At 38.8% G+C, this 11,350-nt stretch overlaps 1 pseudogene; it reads left to right on the forward strand.

Moving 5' to 3' along the window:
* The first annotated feature begins 8,382 nt into the window (after nt 1-8,382).
* Nucleotides 8,383-9,271, forward strand: LOC141562676 (transcription elongation factor A protein 1 pseudogene; annotated as a pseudogene).
* Nucleotides 9,272-11,350: the final 2,079 nt, after the last annotated feature.

Below are 11,350 nucleotides of genomic sequence, written 5' to 3' on the forward strand. Positions count from 1 at the left end.
ATGTATAATTATAAAAGTAATTAATAAAAAGAAGAAAAAAAATAGAATTCAGTATTTGATCAAAAATGCTGTAAAGCAATATGTTAGAACATCAACATAGATCCGCATCTTACACTCCATGCAGAAAGAGTCAAAATGGAGACATAATTTGGTCAGAAAGGATGATACCATAAAATAATAGAATAAGAAGGGATTATTTACCTATTAAATCTTTGGAGAAGGGAGTAATTTATGACCAAAGAAGGACTAGAGAATATGATTAAAGGCAAAACTGGACAACTTTGATTACATTAAATTAAAAAGGTTGTGCATACACAAAACCAATGGAAACAAAATTAAAAGTAAAATACAAAACTGGAGACAATCTTTATAGCCAATATTTCTGATACATGTCTCATTTCTAAAATATATGAAGAACTGTGCCAAGTTTATAAGAATACAAATCATTCCCCAGTTGATAAATGGTCAAAAAATATCAAAAGACACTTTTCAGATGACAAAATTGAACCCATTTATGCTCATATAAAAATGCTCAAAATCATTATTGATCAGAAAAATGTAAATTAAAACAATTCTGGGTGCCACTTCGCACCTGTCAGATTGGCTAAAATGACATGAAAAGATAGTAATAATCCTAATATTTTATTGTACCATGCTCAATATTGTACCTATCATGTACCCATTTTATTCTAATTTTGGTATGAGGTGTGAAATATGTCTATGCATATTCCAGATACAATATATGTATGTGGAACTGGATTTTTTTGTTGTTGTTACAAAGGAAGAATTGAATTCAGAAAGTAAAAATAACCTAAGAAGAAAAACAAATATGCAAACAGTTTACACTCATTTCCCATTGTTCCTTCTCTGGGTATAGCTGATTCTGTCCATCATGGATCAATCAGATCTGAGTTAAATCTTCTCTTTATTGAAAATATCCACTTTCATCAGAATATATTCTCATGCAGTATTTTTATTGAACTGTATAATAATCTCCTGGTTCTGCTCATTTCACTCAGCATCAGTTCATGTAAGTCTCTCCAAGCCTCTCTGTATTCATCCTGCTGGTCATTTCTTACAGAACAATAATGTTCCAAAACATTCACATACCATAATTTATACAATCATTCTCCAATTGATGGGCATCCATTCATTTTCCAGTTTCTATCCACTACAAAAAGTGCTGCCACAAACATTTTGGCACATATAGGTCCGTTTCCCTTCTTTAGTATTTCTTTGGTTTATAAGCCTAGTAGTAGCACTGCTAGATCAAAGGGTATGCACAGTTTGATAACTTTTGGGGCATAATTCCAGATTGCTCTCCAGAATGGTTGGATTCTTTCACATCTCCACCAACAATGCATCAGTGTCCTATTTTCCCACATCCCCTCTAACATTCATCAGTATTTTTTTCTGTCATCTTGACCAATCTTGCAGGTATATAGTGGTATCTCAGAGTTGTCTTAATTTGCATTTCTCTGATCAGTAGTGATTTGGATCTTTCATTTGAGTGGAAATAATTTCAATTTCATCATCTGAAAATTGTCTGTTCATATGCTTTGACCATTTATTAATTGGAGAATGGCTTGATTTCTTATAGAGTCAATTCTCTGTCTATGAGGCCTTTATCAGAATCTTTAACTCTAAAAAGGTTTTCCCAGTTTGTTACTTCCCTTCTAATCTTGTTTGCATTAGCTTTGTTTGCACAAAAGCTTTTTAACTTGGTGTAAGCAAAATGTTCTATTTTGTGATCAGTAATGACCTCTAGTTCTCCTTTGGTCACAAATTCCTTCCTCTTCCACAAGTCTGTGAGATTAACTATCCTATATTCCTTCAATTTATTTATGATCTCGTTCTTTATGCCTAAATCATGGACCCATTTTGATCTTATCTTAGTATGTGGTGTTAAGTGTGAGTCCTATGCTTAGTTTCTGCCATACTAATTACCAGTTTTCCCAGCAGTTTTTGTCAAATAGTGAATTATTATCCCAAAAGTTGCGATCTTTGGGTTTGTCGAACACTTGATTGCTATATATATTCACTATTTTGTCCAGTAAACCTCACCTATTCCACTGACCAACTAGTCTATTTTTTAGCCAATACCAAATGATTTTAGTGACTGCTGCTTTATAATATAGTTTTAGATTCCGTACAGCTAGGCCATCCTCATTTGATTTTTTTTTTCATTAATTCCCTTGAAATTCTCAACCTCTTGTTCTTCCATATGAATTTTGCTATTATATTTTCAGGTCATTAAAATAGTTTCTTGGGAGTGTGATTGGTATAGCACTAAATAAATAGATTAGTTAGGGAGTATTGTCATCTTTATTATATTCACTCAGCCTATCCAAGAGCACTTCCTATTTTTCCAATTATTTAATTCTGACTTTATTTTTGTGGCAAGTGTTTTGTAATTTTGCCCATATAATTCCTGATTCTTGAGAATATAGGAATAAATGGACTATTCCTTAGAATAATCAGGAGCATATATTTAAGACCATCAGTAAGCATAATATACAATAGAAATAAACTACAACCTTTCCCAGTATGATCAGGAGTGAAACAAGGTTGCCCACTATCACCATTACTATTCAATATAGTACTAGAAATGCTAGCCTCAGCAATAAGAGCCGAGAAAGAGATTCAAGGAATTAGAGTAGGAAATGAGGAAATCAAACTATCTCTTTTTGCAGATGACATGATGGTATACTTAGAGAACCCCAAAGACTCTGGTAAAAATCTACTAGAAATAATTCAAAATTTCAGCAAAGTGGCAGGATACAAAATAAATCCACATAAATCCTCAGCATTTTTATATATCACTAACAAAATACAACAGCAAGAGATACAAAGAGAAATTCCATGCAAAATAACGGTTGATAGTATAAAATATTTGGGAATATATCTACCAAAGGAAAGTCAGGAATTATATGAGCAAAACTACAAAACACTTGCCACAAAAATAAAGTCAGATTTAAATAATTGGAAAGACATTCAGTGCTCTTGGATAGGCCGAGCGAATATAATAAAGATGACAATACTCCCCAAACTAATCTATTTATTTAGTGCTATACCAATCAGACTCCCAAGAAACTATTTCAATGACCTAGAAAAAATAACAACAAAATTCATATGGAAGAATAAAAGGTCGAGAATTGCAAGGGATCTAATGAAAAAAAAGTCAGAGGAAGGTGGTCTAAGTGTACCTGATCTAAAGCTATATTATATAGCAGCAGTCACCAAAACCATTTGGTATTGGCTAAGAAATAGATCTGTAGATCAGTGGAACAGATTAGATACAAAGGACAAAAAAGGGTACATGTATAGCAATCTAATCTTTGACAAACCCAAAGATACCAACATTAGGGATAAAAATTCATTATTTGGAAAAAACTATTGGGAAAACTGGAAATTAGTATGGCAGTAATTAGATATGGATCCACACTTAACACCATATACCAAGATAAGATCAAAATGGGTCCATGACTTAGGCATAAAGAATGAGATCATAAATAGATTAGAGGAACAGAGAATAGTCTACCTCTCAGACCTATGGAGGAGGAAGGAATTTATGACCAGAGGAGAACTAGAGATCATTATTGATCACAAAATAGAAGATTTTGATTACATCAAACTAAAAAGTTTCTGTACAAATAATACTAATGCAAACAAGATTAGAAGGGAAGTAACAAACTGGGAAAATATTTTTAAAAGCAAAGGCTCTGACAAAGGTCTCATTTCCAAAATATATAGAGAACTGACCCTAATTTATAAGAAACCGAACCATTCTCCAATTGATAAATGGTCAAAGGATATGAACAGACAATTCTCAGATGAAGAAATTGAAACTATATCCACTCACATGAAAGAGTATTCCAAATCACTACTGATTAGAGAAATGCAAATTAAGACAACTCTGAGATACCACTACACACCTGTCAGATTGGCTAAGATGACAGGAACAAATAATGATGAATGTTGGAGAGGATGTGGGAAAACTGGAACACTAATACATTGATGGTGGAGTTGTGAAAGAATCCAGCCATTCTGGAGAGCAATTTGGAACTATGCCCAAAAAGTTATCAAACTGGGCATACCCTTTGCCCCAGCAGTGCTACTACTGGGCTTATATCCCAAAGAAATACTAAAGAGCGGAAAGAGACATATATGTGCCTAAATGTTTGTGGCAGCTCTTTTTGTTGTAGCTAGAAACTGGAAGATGAATGGATGTCCATCAGTTGGAGAATGGTTGGGGAAATTATGGTATATGAAGGTTATGGAATATTATTGCTCTGTAAGAAATGACCAGCAGGAGGAATACAGAGAGGCCTGGAGAGACTTACATCAACTGATGCTGAGTGAAATGAGCAGAACCAGAAGATCACTGTACACTTCAACAACAATACTGTATGAGGATGTATTCTGATGGAAGTGGAAATCTTCAACATAAAGAAGAGCCAACTCACTTCCAGTTGATTAATGATGGACAGAGGTAGCTATACCCAGAGAAGAAACACTGGGAAATGAATGTAAATTGTTAACACTAATATCTGTCTGCCCAGGTTACATGTACCTTTGGAATCTAATGCTTATTGTGCAACAAAAAAATGGTATTTACACACATGTATTGTATCTAGGTTATAATGTAACACAAGTAAAATGTATGGGATTGCCTGTCATCGGGGGGAGGGAGTAGAGGGAGGGGGGGGATAATTTGGAAAAATGAATACAAGGGATAATGTTATAAAAAATATATAATAAAAAAATTATTTTAAAAAAAGTTTTTGTACAAACAGAACTAATGCAGACAAGATTAGAAGGGAAGCAATAAACTGGGAAACATTTTTACATCAAAAAAAAAAAAAAGTTCAGTAATCTCCTCTAAAATTATAATCAATCCTTGGCTTTTCATAACCTTGGTGATGCTCTCTAAACATTTTCCTTGAACAGAAGGTGTTTGCCCCATTTCACTATAAGAGATTGCTGGTTTAGCCGTTAACAAGTTAAGTTCCTTATTTATCTATTAGCACGCTCACTTAATCTTTAACAAAGTTTCCTCGTTACTCACGGTTCTGGGTCAGAGAGACTGAGATCTGGATGGGAGGCTTTTCCACAGGAATCAGCACCGTGTCCGGGCACCAAATTGCGAAGGTCTGGTCTAGCTCCTCTTGTCAGGATAAGCAAAAGTCCTTGCCCCACGTTGGGCGCCAATTGTAGCGAGCTGTCGTCTCCAGAAGCTGCTGGATCGCTCTCTGGGAAGAGATCTGCTGTGTCTACTCAAATCTCTCAGACAGATTCTTCTTCTTGTAGCGAACCGTTGTCTCCAGGCAGTTGCTGTTAACTCTTGTCCAGAGAAGTGACTTCCCTTCCTGCAGAGAGCCCCGTCATGCCTGATGTAATGCAGAGACTTCTCCTTGAATCCTGGCTCTGAATCTCCTCCAGCTCTTATCCTTCTCCAGGCAGACTGACTTTCCAGGCCCACTGTTGCCTCTTTTATCCTCCCAGAGAATGGGCGTGGGATAATGCAAGGGCTTCTGGGAAGAACCACTTCAGCCAATGAGCTTGCTCCTTCTATCAAGTCAACCTGAGTTCTCACCTTATAATTGTCCAGACAACCTGAATTCTCACCTAGTAATCCTAACATTCTGGTATCATTCTGCTTCAATCACAACACAGGTTGTCACTGCCCCCTCTCTTCCCAGGAAAGCCAAGAGCCCTTAGCAGAGCCAAACCAGATGTTGTTTGCAGGAGCCCTCTGGGGTAATACCTCACTCAGAGCCTTTAAGAAGAAAGAGGGATTAGAAATAATTCAGAGTTTTAGCAAAGTTGCAGGATACAAAATGAATCCACATAAATCCTCAGCATTTTTATACATTACCAACACAATCCAACAGCAAGAGATACAAAGAGAAATTCTATGCAAAATAACAGTTGATAGTATAAAATATTTGGGAATATATCTACCAAAGGAGAGTCAGGAATTATATGAGAAAATTATGAAAAAGCATTTAAATAAAATCTTTTTTTTTCAAATATTATTCTCTGATGTTACTGCTTCAGCGTTTTCTGTATATATTTCTGACAGTATGCAAAATAGGTAGAGTCAATCCATGTTAATTTGGAAGTAATTCCAAATTATTGATACTATATTAACATTTCCTTCATTTGTGCATATGGCTTTTACTTACATGATTGTGATCCCATGTTGAGACCAGTTGACCATTCTCACATGGAGAATGAGAGTAGGACTAAGAGTCAAGGAAAGACTATCCTGAAACAGAGTTTACAAGGTTTATTTAACCCAATTCAGATATGTCAGCATTACACTCTGGAGGTTTGCTGCCACTTACTTCACTGAGATTAAGAAAGCATTCTACAGGGTGTGAGACATTTGCCAGTTCTGTGACCCTGGGACATTCCCATGACTATTTTCTGCCTTTCTCTGGTATAGTTCTGACGTCTACCTCAAAGGTTTTGTTTGTTTGTTTTTCGATCAAATAAGTTAATACCGTTGAATGCTTAGCACAGTGGAAGGCACTGGTAACTATTAATTTTTGCTTAATTAATACTTCCTTCTTTCCTTTATTCTTTATTGCTAGATTTCCTCCCACATTCCCTCCTACCTTTCTTGTCAGAGTAAAATCAGGAATTACTTATTCAAAGGAAAAATCATTATTCGATTTTCCCCCCCAATCTAGCCTATCTTGATAAAGAACCTCGTTATTTTAATGCGTAGTTTAAAATTTCAGCTCCTGACAATCCTAGAAAACTTGTGAGGACTCCAAATTTGACTGGAATTTCCAAGTGTAATTTCCAGTTTTGGGGGAAGTACGTTTTTATTAATCCATGCGAAAAATATTGTTTGTCTATGTGGATTATTTAAAAACTCATTATTTCAACCAATCGAATGACGGTTTCATTGCTCGTGCATTGGAAATCCTTATTGCATACAATTCCAAGGGTTTCAAAGGGAACAGCATCTATTTAAGTTCTCCTTCTTTTGAACAATTTAAAATTTCTTCCTAAATCTCTTAGGGTTCTGTGTTTTGTTCTTAGCCCATAAATTAATGGAATCTAGGGCTCTTTCAATTTCCAAATGAAAATATCCATCAAAAGAAATCACGATGTAAGAGGAGGGAGTAGGACTCCAATCAGCACATCTTGCCCTTCTCATTAACTTCAGAAAAGTAAAGGAGAATCAGGAGGAGCTATGTCTTGTAGGCCAGCACGGTAGGCCAGGGGAGGTGCCCATTTTGGGGAGATCCGGCCGGCCAATCACAGCTACGGTGATCATAGCGAGGCTGTCTCCATTGTCTGCGGTGGTGAGTATGGGGGGGAGCGGCGGGAGAACTGGAGGAGGCCTCCAAAGCTGGGGAAGTTTCGGGGAGGGAGGGAAGGGTTCAATGGGTGGGCTCTTTTTCAACTTTGGGGAAGTCATTGCCCAGGATCCCCAGGGACGTGGCCTTCATTTGCTTTGAAAAGACGATGGTCGCCCCGGGGATTTGTTCCCTTCTTTAGATCTCAGCCTGTAAGTCTGCTCACCTGCTTAATCCCCCTTTTTCTCTTTCCCAGGCCAAGGGCAAGAACGGAGAATGCCCCTGGTGGCTGCTGCCTTCACAGGAGGCGCAGGATGCGGAGACACAGCGGCCACCTAGGTGCGGAGCCGAGGGAGCTGGGAGGGCAGCGGGAGTGGGAAGGGAGACCCGAAGGCCGAGATCCGCGAGCGTTCTTCCCCGGCTCCGAACTCGAAGACGGGGTGGCCGTGGCAGGATCCGGTCAAGTACAAAGCAGGGCCGCTGAAGGGCTTTCGTAGGGAGGGGTCCTTGCGCGTCCTTCCTCCCCGCGGTTCGTCCCAGCACAATGGCAAGATTTGGAATCGGCCTTTCGACGTCCCGAGCTCGCAGCCGAGCGCCAGAGGTGCCACGGGAGGCCTTATCAAAATTGAGGGAAACTACTGATGCCCTCTACCCTTTACCTCACAGTCTAGTGGGCCTTTCCAGAGAGAAGACATCACCAGTATGGTTGATTCTAGAGAAAGACATGCAGGCTGGGGGCAGCAATCTCAGTCCCTTTCCAGGAAGGGAAGCAAGAAGACAGTATCTTCAAGTATACTTCTCCAAAGTCCAGCCCGCTCCATCCGCTGTCTGTGCCTGGGAGGAGCAGTCCCCCGCGCCTGAGAGGAGCAGTCCCCAAGCCTGGTCTTTATTTGTGGCTGAGAGGGCCCTGGGCCTTGGTTCTCGGTGGGTGTCTCTTCTTGACATCCTGGGACTGCTGCACCTCTCCCACGCTTTCTCTTCTGACGTCACCCTCTTGCTCCCGCTTGTCCCGTGTCCCATCCCCTCGGGGTGTGGGCGAGAGTGGGGTTGGAAAAGCACCCGAGCCATGGAGGTGGAGATCCTTCCCACAGCCAAGAAGATAGATAAGATGGTGCAGAACAAGAACGCGGCCGGGGCCCTGGATTTACTAAAGGAACGTAAAAATGGTTCCATGACTCTGGAATTATTGAGGTCCACAAAAATTGGAATATCGGTAAATAGTGTACACAGGCAGAGCACAGATGAAGAAGTCACATCATTAGCCAAGTCTGTCGTCACACGCTGGAAGAAGTCGGTCTCTGGGCCCTCCAAGACTGAAAAAATCAAAAAAGGGACCTGCTCACTCTTCCCAGTGCAGGCCTGAGGCAAAACGAGAAAGGAGCTGCAGGAGCAAAGCAAAGGAAGAGACAAAGGCTTCTGATTCCTTCGTTAAAGCTTTCCCCCGGGCACCAAGCACTTCAGGATCGGTTCCAATCAAGTGCCGAGAGTTGCTTGCTGCAGCCCTCAGAACTGGAGGTGACTACTTCGCTATTGGCGCCGATGTAGAAGAACTGGGAGCTCAGATTGAGGAAGCTGCATATCAGGAGTTACGGAACAGGGACATGAAGTATCAAAACAGGCTACGAAGGAGAACAGCAAATCTCAAGGATGCAGAGAATCCAAACTTAAGGAAAAACGGACTGTGTGGGAACATACCTCCAGATTCCTTTGCTAGAATGACTGCCGAGGAAATGGCTGGTGAGGAACTTAAAGAGATACGCAGAAACCTGACCAAAGAAGCTATTAGAATACATCAAATGGCCCGGACGGGTGGGACCCAAACGGACCTATTTCGATGTGGCAAATGTAACAAGAAGAAAGGTACCTAGACCCAGTTTCACACCCTAAGTCCTTATGAACCTATGACAACATATGTTTTCTATAACGAATGTGGCAATAGATGGAAGTTGGTTTAGAAGAAGAAATTCGCCAGATACCTGGACACTTACAAAGGAAGATTTTGAATTAGCTTTAAAAACTAAGTCAAGAATCTAGTTTCCCTGCAAATGAGATTTTGAAAAGCATAAAAAAATCCTCGGGGTTAGTTTTTGTTTTTCTTTTTGTATTCTCTTGAAAACATTCTTAGAGAGTCAGTGTTAGGTCAGATACTGTATGGTGTATGTTTAAACCTTTTTTTTTTTTTCCCCATTTTGATAACGAAGTCAACATTAAAGTTTTATCAATTTCAACTGTTGGTAACTTGTTTCTTTTTCTTCCAAATGGGAAATGAACTTTAACTTTTTTTTTAAATCTGAAACATACACAAAAACGATTTTGCTTCTCTGTTCATGTGAAAGTGGAATTTGCATTTGTTTCTGTACTGACATGTTCCTACTTTATTAAAGGAGAAGAAAGATTAGTGTAATTTTGGGATTGCCAAATGTAGTGTGGTAAAGAAATCATATTTGGACAGCTGATCTAGTTTGTAGATACCATTTTCAATGAATCTCTCCCTTTGATCATAAGGACTGTTAATAAGCCTTAGTGATTAGATATTCTTTTGCATCTGTGACTAGCTGTGACCAATTGCAATTCTTGTACTTCTTAACTCTAAATTACTGCTCTTAATAGATCTTCCTTTGGGGAAATTGACTTTAAAGAAATTGTTTGTTAAAAGTGATCAATTGTCCTTTTTTCTTTGTTTGATAGCAGATTTTAAATTCAAATTTTAAATTTAAATTAAAAAAATTTAAATTTAAAATTTTAAAACATCCTTAATCTTGTTTTCTGTGTGATCTTGGGCCAGTCAATTAATTTCTCTCAGCTACAATTTCTTAAACAGTGAAAGGAAGATTAATAACAACACTTACCTCCCAACATACTTCTAAAGGTCAAATGCTGTATTTTAAAGCTCTTAGAACACGTATGGCACATAGCAAGCACAAAATAAAAGTATCCTTTCTTCCCTTTATCTTGTTTGATATTGGACATGTTTACTTTAAAAAAAGGGGTACGAGTTGTCACAGACTCTTATCTGTGGGAATCTGTAGAGCTCCAGTAGTGTCCCTATCTGGACAGAAAGAGCAGACATGGCTCCTCCAATAATAGCTATTACCTTGTCCTGCCTCTCACAGCTAAAATGTGGAGTGCAGGTCAGGCCCTGACCTGACAGCCACTGCAGGGAGCTCTCCAATGTCCTGCAATCCTCATAGTAGGTGTTGTAGATGTGAAACAACTGGGTAATGTTAGGGAAGAGCCGAGGGTCTCTGTTGATCTTCTCCACACAAAACATCAGGGCCAGAACCTGCAAGTAGTTTTTGTACAGCCACCTGCAGGAGTGGGGAGCAGATCAGAAGCTAGCAACAAGTTCCATAGAACTCAAGAACTTCAAAGAGACTCATTCTAAGATTAGATTATAGGGTCCAGAGCTCAAACAGCCTGATATGTATCACAAACACCTCCTTTTTACATCAATTACCCCCTTCATTATTAACCTTCTTGAATGTTTGAGTGTAGATAATTGGTGGGGGAATTCTTGGCAATGTCTCTGGCAGGTACTAAGCACATAACAAATGCTTATTGACTGACTGATCGCCTGGGAGATGTGAGGAACTGACCCAGAAATCAGCATGAGTAACAAGGAAACTTTCTTAAAGAGCTAAAGTAGAATTTCAGCACAATGGGGCCCATTTTTAGAAAACAGCCTTCTGTTTCTGTTCAAGGAAACTGTTTGGAGAGCATTGACAAGGTTATGAAAAGCTTGTGATTTTAGGAGATCACTGAACTTTTAAAAACTGTGCAGGTCATATGTCCTTGTTTTTTTCTAGAAAAAGAATTGGATCTAGAGGAATGGGAATTAGTAGGGAGAGGAATTAAGTCAACACTACAATTCCAAACCAAACTTAATTTCCAAAGATACACTTCATACCTACAATTTCATCCAAGTGGCTTTAGTAATTTTAGATGAAAGAAAAAGATGAGACTATTGTAGGATTTTAAAACTTGCAGCAATTTATTGGATTTCTGGCACATGAACTAATGGACAATGGGCTTAT

The sequence above is a fragment of the Sminthopsis crassicaudata genome, chromosome 3 (assembly GCF_048593235.1).
Source record: "Sminthopsis crassicaudata isolate SCR6 chromosome 3, ASM4859323v1, whole genome shotgun sequence".
In the NCBI taxonomy this organism is placed as follows: Eukaryota; Metazoa; Chordata; class Mammalia; order Dasyuromorphia; family Dasyuridae; genus Sminthopsis; species Sminthopsis crassicaudata.